The sequence below is a fragment of the Berghia stephanieae genome, unplaced genomic scaffold (assembly GCF_034508935.2).
Source record: "Berghia stephanieae isolate SIO BIC M18660-M18661 unplaced genomic scaffold, UCSD_Bste_1.3 scaffold2067, whole genome shotgun sequence".
NCBI lineage: Eukaryota > Metazoa > Mollusca > Gastropoda > Nudibranchia > Aeolidiidae > Berghia > Berghia stephanieae.
The window spans coordinates 1-10,171 of record NW_027623143.1 but is presented as its reverse complement, the minus strand read 5'-3'; the positions used below and the strand labels follow the sequence as shown (position 1 = coordinate 10,171).

At 32.4% G+C, this 10,171-nt stretch overlaps 1 pseudogene; it reads right to left on the bottom strand.

The window, feature by feature from the left end:
• Nucleotides 1–1,445: 1,445 nt before the first annotated feature.
• On the bottom strand, nt 1,446–9,339 carry LOC144961302 (RNA N(6)-adenosine-methyltransferase mettl16-like; annotated as a pseudogene).
• Between the last annotated feature and the right edge of the window lie 832 nt (nt 9,340–10,171).

Below are 10,171 nucleotides of genomic sequence, written 5' to 3'. Positions count from 1 at the left end.
GGTCTTATGTCAAAGTCACATTCAGATGCTCTAATTTCCATGTTATTTTTTATTTTTGAAGTCTTTGGTTTCTGAAATATTAAATTCCATATTTAACTGTGTTATTACAACTGGTTTGACTGAAATTAATGATATATTGTCGAAATTGCAATTTGGTATTGCTTGTGACATAAGTAATGGTGTCATCGGTCTAATGTCACAAGTGACACAATGTCGCTTAATACGATATGCTTTGGTCACATTATTTCCCAACATTTTATTCCAAAAGTTTCTGAACATTGCTGGTAATAAGCATATGCAATATTGCTGTTGTTGTTAATGTACAAACATTTTTATGAAATAATATATTTGCATTCTATGTTGCTTGTGACCGATGACACCAAATAGCAACATTTCTCCAATAGTTGGTAATATTATTGTACTATGATTGTTGTTGATTGTGTCATTTTGTCTATAACTTACTAAATAAAGTTTGATACTCAAGAAAAATCATTTGGTTATTGCGTTTTTTGTCTCATTTTGGTGTCACCGGTCACAGGTGACACGAGCAACCTATAGGTATTGTTGGCGATATTATGCTGCGTTAGACCTTAAAAGTTATCTAAAGGGCCTTTGATTCATGAAGTACAGGGTTTTGCTTCACATATAGAAACATGAATGGACTATTATGTCACTTTTATTTTGAGAATAAAAATTGGCACCTTTTGACCTGGCTCATTATTTTTATATATATATATATATATATATATATATATATATATATATATATATATATATATTATATATATTATATATATATATATTATATATTATATATATATAATATAATATTAATATATATATATATATATAAATTATAAAAACAAAAACCATGAAATAATAGTGCTCAACTTTAGGATAAAAGGAGCTATTTATAAACATTTGAAAGAAAATTAAGATAGATTGACTTCTACAACGTTGTTATCGATAACAACGTTGTAGAAGTCAATCTATCTTAATTATCTTTCAAATGTTTATATATATATATATATATATATATTATATATTATATATATATATTATATATAATATATATTATATATATATATATATAATAAAGTGTTGCTGATATATAAATATTATATAGATGGTCAAATTGAATGGAAGCTTCAATTTAATTAGCGAAGACAGACAGATGATATGAACGTTTCGGGTTTTCCCTTTATCAACAAAATATGGTTAACGAAACACTACAGATAAATATCTTCATCTTAAGTGTTTTGTTAACACAGGGGGAAACCCGAAACGTCCATATCATCAGTCTTTGTTAATTACATTGAAGCTTCTATTCAATTTATTGTTGATATAGAATAAATCATTAGCAGATGAGGTTTGGTGAAGAAAGCAAAAGTTGCAATCTGTGCCTTTCTATGTAAACACACAAATTTTAACTACAGAAAACACACCTTCAACTGTCTCATCTCCTCTTTCAACTGTACAAGGCTTGATTTCTTTCAACCATACTAGAGTAGACTCTGTGAGAAAAAAGCAAAAACAAAGAAATAATAATATTTATCAATATACGGTCAAATCTTTTCAGGTTAAATTCAATATTTTCTCAATATTTGTATATTAAAGTTCAACAATGCTTGTGAGATATAGAAATGTTTGAGAAAGAAATTGTAACAGTTCAATGAATATAGCTGAGCTGTCTCTATGGATGCTTGTCGTAAATGTCTGTGTTACTTAAGGGTGTCAGTCTGCTTCTAGTATCCAGTTAGTAACGTGTTTCCATAAATCTCTGTCCAGTGCAAGTGTTTTTAGCTTTTGATGTCATCATGTGTGTTAAAGTGTTGTCCAAAAAATATTTGAAAAAAAAAAAAAAGACTGCAGCACTTATATAGTGCTTGTCCACTGTCATCGCCTTGCTCAAAGGCCTTGGCAAGTTAAGAACGTAATATTCATATAAAATAATGATGCTTTACAACAGAGAGTCAAATTTTTACATATATTTGACAGGATGAGGAAAATGTAGAACCGTTGAAGTATCTAATAAATGACTAGAAAAATTGACCTAAACTTTTTTTAATACAACACCAAAGACACTATCTAAATCTTTTTTTTAACACACATACAATTTTTAAAAGTTTTAAAAAACAATTATAAACCCCATTGACACACTGATTTTTATATTTGTATAAAAACTTTAAAAGTTAGTAGAAATGAACATTTAGAAATGATTATAAATGAATTCAAAAAGAGAACGCAGAGATACAGAATACCACTCACTACTTATCTTATTTTTCAGTATTGTGGACTCTTCAATCATCTGACGAATGAACCCAACTTCCCCACCCTTTGCATTGCACTCCTGTGGACTTGCTGTGGACACGCTGTGAGCCTCTGTCCGGTCTACGGATCTGGTTGTGGTCACAGCTTGAGCTTCCATGTGATCAGCAAAGAACGGTGGATTACACATGCAGAACGTCAAACTTGTCAACAAGTTTGAAAGATTCCACTGGATCAAGTATTACATCGTCGGTAGATACTTGTTTGACTGAAATGGTTGATTTTAAATAAAACAATAAGTCACAAGAAATTAAAAAAAAAATCAAGTACTCATTAAAAAAAAAAAAAAAAATTAAAACTTTAATTTTTATATAGCTATTAAAACATCCACTAAACATTGATCAAGACTCTTTACATAGGGTCCCTAGCTAACAGAAACACTTATATGTAGGAAGAGACAGGCGCCTGTCAAATGATACTACTTTTTCCAACAGATACAACACTGCTGTTAACAAACAGCCAGGTAATCAACTTACACCCCGAGTATGGTGACAGAATGTGAGTAAAGAGCCTTTTCTTAGTACTCACCATGCGCACCTTGGACCCAGGAACTTCAGATCCAAAGGCAGCAGCTTCTAATGGTGCTCACACACTACTATGTTATGACGATCGACCCATCAGCAGCAGCTTCTAATGGTGCTCACACTACTATGTTATGACGATCGACCGTATCAGCAAATTCTTCACCGCATTTGTGCACCGTCGCAAACCGCCCGAAAGCTTCGTCACAACACACTATTCAACTAGATGCTCTGTAGTTTTGGGTTCTTTCCCACATCGGGTACATGTTGGACAGGTGGAAAGTTCCCACTGATGAAGCAATTTTGCTGTGAGGCAGATTCTCGACCAAAGCCGATTCGCTACCACCCAGTGTCTCCTCTTACTGGTGTAGAAACCTGGCAACTTCTCATCTAGTTCCGAAGGCGAGTGTTATTCCACATGACCACACAACTGCACGCGCACACACACACACTAAAACATTATACAGCTATACAGCTATTGAGCTCAAGAAGTTGGTTTTGTTTTTTTTCTCTATCAGGACCAACAAGAGGTTATTGACTAGAAGTCAGAAATTGACTTTTGAAGATCCCACTGTAACTACTGCTACACCTTGAATAGGGTGCCAATCAATAACAAAATAATTTCCACCAAACAAGACTACCCAATCCCAGGTGGATATTTGATTAAAAAAAAAACTCAACTCAATTAAAAATCGGCCAACTTTTCAAAAACTGGGACACCCTAACATAACACTATCTTCATGATCCAAAACAGCAGTATGTTGGACTATTATATAATATAATCTAGATTAATAATAATAATAATAATAATAATAATAATTAATAATAATAATAATAATTATAATAATAATAATAATAATAATAATAATAATAATATAATAATAATAATAACAATAATAATAATAATAATAATAATAATAATAATAATAATAATAATAATAATAATAATAATAATAATAATAATAACAATAATAATAACAATAATAATAATAATAATAATAATAATAATAATAATAATAATAATAATAATAATATAATAATAACAATAATAATAATAATAATAATAATAATAATAATAATAATAATAATAATAATAATAATATAATAATAATAATAATAATAATAATAATAAATCATTTGTATAGTGCAGCAAATTCCATGAATTCATGCTCTAAGACGCTTTACAAATAAACACAATTCAGAAAGGGAAAATAAATAAAAACTACAGCACTGAAATCTCTAGTTCAAGAACATTGACTGCCGTTATGAAGAATCAAAAACTTAACCTTTGCTTGCAAGGAAAGTGTTCTTAACAATATTGAATTAAAATTTTTAAAAAACAACAATTAACGAACAATACAAAATTGCAGTATTGGTTCTTGGTATTAATTTCAGTGTTAACGTCTGAAGAAAAATGATAGCCTTAATCATAATTTGGTTATCATGACTACCTTTATATGTGCAGCTATGTGGTTCTGTAGTATGACACTCACTTTCGAAGACGGTCCTGGTGTTCGAGCTTCGCTCAGAGCACAGTTGAGTCCTTGGAAAAGGCTCTTTATTCACATTCTCTCATTACGCTCGGGTGTAAATGAGTATCTGTCGTTAACAGCGTTATCTCTGTCCGATTTAAATTGTAATATTGCCTAACAGACGTTATGTCACGTCCTACATACTAACTATTACTATTGACCAGGGACCCCTTGTAAAGTGCTTTGAGCACGTTTGGTGAATATTGCACGATATAAAAGCTCAAGTTTTATAAGACTCTTGCTCAATGTATATAAAAATTGAAAAGGTTAAATGACCTCATGCAGTGTAGTAATTAGTAGTAGCGATGGCCACACCTCCAAATTCTTTCGCCAACCTGCTTCGAAAGTCTCCTCCGCCTTAAGAAACTCTTCATAGCTACCTTCAGTTTAGTTTACTGGACAGTGGAGGACAATGTAACCTCATATAGATAGACCATGAATATTGATTGAGCTAATTTTATTATGAAACTTGCTTGGCCAGTGAGAACTACTTGGTGTTTTTTTATTGTTTTTTTAAAGGGTTTTACAGCATCTGCTTGCGACACATTTAGGTCATATCAGCGCCAGTAAAGAGGAAGAAAATGAGATATTAATATTCTAGATTTACAATCAAAGCACCAATAACGTAAGACAAAGGGGAATGGTTCAAATAGGGAACAGATGTAGATTCCAAGAACACACTATCAGTGTACTTAGTTTGAGATCACCTAAAAGTCTTGCCTCAGAACACCAGCACACTATCTCACTAAGAGGAATAAAATTTTTTTAAAATAACAGTACATAACAGAAAGATGATTTACAAGGAAAAAAACATCATCTCCAAAACTATAACTATACATTCGACTGTTTCCCTCCAGCCAAGAACACCGGCCAAGCTCAGGACAAAACTAAGTAATTATCTCATTCAAGACAAAGACAGAAAGCAATTGGAAAACATACAGGGGGGAAAGAGACACAGAAAGTACCTCCTGCCAGCTATGGGATTTCAGAACCCCACCCAGTATGTGGTGCTTCATTTATGTCCAATAATAGGAATTATTCATACCATGAACATTCTCTTGTTTACTATTAGTCTCAACATTTTTCTTGGCATGGTAAAAATTCTCGGGTCTGCTTCAGTTGCCAAGAAATTCCAACCTTGTACTGTGGCTCCCAACAAGGGATATAAACACAACTTGCTCCTGTGCTGGCCATAAAAGAAAAACAAAAACAAAATTAAAGTGACATTAAGATTTCTTAATCTCTAACAAATTCTAAAACAGCTACACATAGGAATTATTTTCCTCTTCTTTTATATGCCAAACTTACTCAGATGAATTGCATATCAAAATAAATAATGAATAAATGTGTAAATTATGAAGAAATAAAACAAATAAGTCGAATGAATATGCAATTGAAATTTTTTTTTAATTCAAAAAGTTTAACACACTCAACCCTAACACAGACTATATCCATAGTATACCCAGGGTTATTTTACTCCATGCCTATTATTACATTTTTATGAGACAAATTATAGGCGTAGTATCAAAGCTAATGATCTTAATTTTTCCACGTTAATGGTAGTTGAAAAATATATGTGGCACATGCTCATTTTTAAAGCATTTTTTCCACTTTTAAAAAGTAGCAAAAATCTCTGCGATTGAGTTTGAGTGAGATAAAGAGTATTATGACTTTAAAGTACCAGAGAACAAAATTGTTTATTCCAGACACCTGGATCCCGTACCCCCACCCACCCCTTTATTTATTTATCTTTCTCTTTTTTTGCATGCAGTAAGATATAAACTCAAGCTTTTATATAGCGTAATATCCACTAAACATGCTCAAAGCACTTTACAAAGGGTCTCTCTGACCAACAGGAAAATAGAACATGAAGAATGAGAATGATGCCTTCTAGCAGATATTACAATTTTTTTTCCAACAGAGATAACTCTGTTAACGGACAGGTACTCATTTTACACCTGAGTACAGTGAGAGAATGTGAGTAAAGAGCTTTTCCAAGGACTTGAATTATGAGCCGAGCGAGGCTCAAACCCAGGGCCTTCAGATCCGAAAGCGAGTGTCATACCACACAAGACCACATAGCTGCACACGAATAAAATAAAATAAATATTTTATTTAACTAATCTCGGTTTGGCATGCTAAGTTTGAATGTTGGCATTAGCATTTTTCCTACCTTCTTCTTCACATATTTATTTCTGTCAACGTATATTTTAACAAAATGTATAATGTGCTATTGCATGACAAACCACAACCTGACATTTAAAAAGTTGAGAATATATGCAGACATTACATGTGTTTATATTGATATTGAACAGTTCCATGGTGTAATGAACTCACCAACGTCAACACCCATTTTCCGGTCTCTGTTCCGATTATGTCCTCTAGCCAATGAAGATAATTCAGTCGCAGCGGCAAGGTTGGCACTAGAATGATCACCCGGTAAGTGGACCGTGAGTCCAAAGTCTTCCTTCAAAAGACAAGTCGTCAAAGCACGCAAAGCATCGGCATTTTTGAAATCCAGAAAAACTTCCCAGAGACGTCTTGTGTGATCTGCTTTCGAAATTCTGGGTATTTTAATGCTAGCTCCAAGAAGCTTGGTTTCTTGTTCTTGTATTTATTACGAGGGGCATATATTTGTTGAGAGACATCTTGTTGAGTATTAAATGAGAAATGGGTGCTTAGGAAAAGTTTTCTTATTCCGTCGCACAGTGAGTAGTTTATTTCTGAAATCCATCAAAAAGAAAACAAAATATAAATTCATCATTCTATCTTGCAAATATCTTGTCTAATATTCATGAAAATTTACAAACTCAGCACATTGGGAATTAGCAGTCATTTTATAATTCAAATGGTCTTTTTAATGGGCACAAGGAGCGAGTCCCTACCGCCATCTTGCTTTGTTTACAGAGACCATTATCCGATAGTTTAAACAATCTGAGGCTAAAAACTAATCAACTTTTTAAAATTCTGTTGTGACTAGAATTCTTTCTAGGAACCAAAAGATGTCATTACCACTTCAGAAGAGGATGGGCAGATTTTTAAAATGTAAATCTTCTTATCTACTTAGTGCATTTTTACAACTTAGCTATGCTCAATGTGCTTCATAATAATACTCATTTATCTTATATCATGTTCTGAGACTAACTTTGTTTACATCAGCAAATCATAGGGAATGATATTATAAAAAGATTTTATAATTTTACTCTGGGCAATTACTCCATAGATAAATATGTCCAGAGAAAAGTCTCATTCGAAAAATTTGTCTCATTCTTTCAAGTTTGTCTGAAGGCAGGGACTAATCAAAATGCTTAGGGATGAAGCCATGTAAACAATCAACAATTTGAACGTAAACGCTTTGTCCGCTTAACAAAACAAAAAGAAAATTGTCTAAACAAAGAAATCAGACTGTAGTGTGCGCTCCCTTGTTGGATGGAGTCTGAATGAACAAAAGCCTGCTTGTGTGCTGAGAGGAAGGTGTGATACGACATACTTATTTTGTAGGTTTGGTGTCATGAGCTCATTGTTGTAATGGAAATATTTTCAATCCAAGCAAAAACATTGTCCCTAACAACAATGATTTAAAAAATCCATAATTATGCACAGATCTGCTAACAAGATGTGAACGTAGGGGAATTGTTTGGGGTGGGTCAGTGTGCAGAGAGATGAAAATTTCAAGAAAAAAAGAGATATATGTTTTTTTTAATTCTATGCATGTATGTAGAGAGGAGGGAAAGGGGGGGGGGGGGGGGGGGGGGAGGAGAGTGTAGGTTTATATGTGTGAGGGAGAGAGAGAGAGAGAGAGAGGAGAGAGAGATGAGAGAGTGAGAGAGAGAGAGAGAGAGAGAGAGAGAGAGAGAGAGGAGAGAGAGAGAGAGAGTTTTTCATGTAATGTTGGTGGTTTATGTGACTTTGGGAGACAACCGAGAGTGATAGAAATTGCGAGTTTGTGTTTTTGAATAGACCTGAATTTTCGGGTATCAAATTATGCTCCTTTTAAATAATTATCGATATAAATTGTTTAAATAATTATTCAGATATGAATTTTTCTTTAGATGATTGTGAACAAAAAACTTTAACTGAATGTGATTTAGGAATGTGGATAGTTGGAATAGAGTTAATTGGATTGTAGTTGATTGAATTCAGGGTTCGCGGAGTGTGGGCCTCCCAAATCTGGATAATTAACCAGTTATTTTTTGCAAAGCACAGATTTGCCCAGCACAACAGATTACATCACCAAACCGTGCAATAAATGTTTTCTGAAAAAGTCAAGGTAGAAATAGAAAGACAGCAATTTGCACACTTCTCTTGTTGAGCTCTTTTGTATGAAAATGATAGAAAACATAATCTAAGCTTTTGTTTTGAAACTATTTAGATTAGAATTGGAATAATAGAATATTATTCTAAGATGAAAAAATTACAATATAATTTCAAATTTAACTTTTGAAATTCATCCTGGACCTGTATTATGATTATCAAGTTAGAGCCAAGGGTGTTTCTTTGAAGTAAGTAGATGCATCTCTTTAAATTTAAACTGTTTTTAAAGGTAGGACGGTAGATTTAAATTTTATGGTCTGAGTCTAAATAGATTGTTGGCTAAATTGACTTCTATATTTTACTAGAACAAGACTGAGACTAAGAAGGCACTTTGGCTTTGATAACTCCAGTCCAGTGGCCGCTGATAGGCTCACACTGTAACTGTAAGGTGAAACTCTATTTTTGGCCCTTTGGCATTTTTTGTGAACCTATGTGGCTATTTTGTATAATTTTTAATTTAAAACATGCCTTTTAAAGGTGCATTTCATTCTTAATTCCTGATTATATTTCTCAGAAAGCTAATGAAGTAAAAATATATGTAGTGTTTTTGTGCACTTCCGTTTACAGTGTATCTTACCGGATCGTTTTTTACCCCCTCCATCACGCATGCGCATCCCACCAATTTCATCAGTGATATTGTGTTTCTGTATTGGGACATGGCGAAAGTTATATTGTGACATCTGTAGGATGTTTTTGTTAATAAATTTATATAAAAAAACAATATTTTAAAAATCGAAATATAAACCAGAGAATAGAAGTTGATTGAAGTAAAATTTAAAGTTTTAGAAAGACCTTATTAAATGTGATGAACAGTTAGGTAGCTCCGTAGCGCAGTGGACAAGCGCCAGACTCTAAACCTTGAAAGTACGAGTTCGATTCCCATTGTAGACAATTTTTTAAAAGAATTTACTTTATTTTGTTTGCTTTTTTTTATCTCTCTCTTTTTTTTTTTTTTTTTTTCAAAAACTTTTTATCATGCTTTTAAACACACTTCGATTTAATTTTCTAAAAATTATTTATTTATTTGGATCAGTATTTGTGTGCCATATTTCTTTTACATTATTGTTATTTTTCTTTAATTTATTATATTGTTAATAAACGTTTCATTTGGTAATCACTAAGCAGCGTGCTAAACTACAATCTAAAACTATTTAACTCATGGACGTATGCAGCAACATTTTCTTTAAATTTACCTCACTGCCCAATGGAGGTGCATAAAAACGGTGCATTTTTGTACACCTCCAAGGAGGTTGCATTTTAAAAAAGCCACCAAAAATATATCAATTTTTGAACTATAATTATAAGAACTTTTAATATTGGACACCTTTAAATTATACTTGATTTCCGATTAAAAATTAATTAAGAATATCTCTGCCAAAAATTTTATCAAAATGATACCTCACTCATTTTTTATTTTATCGCATCAAACCCCGCGATTTTGTTTTTGAAACCAAAAAAAAAAAACATATTTTTTTC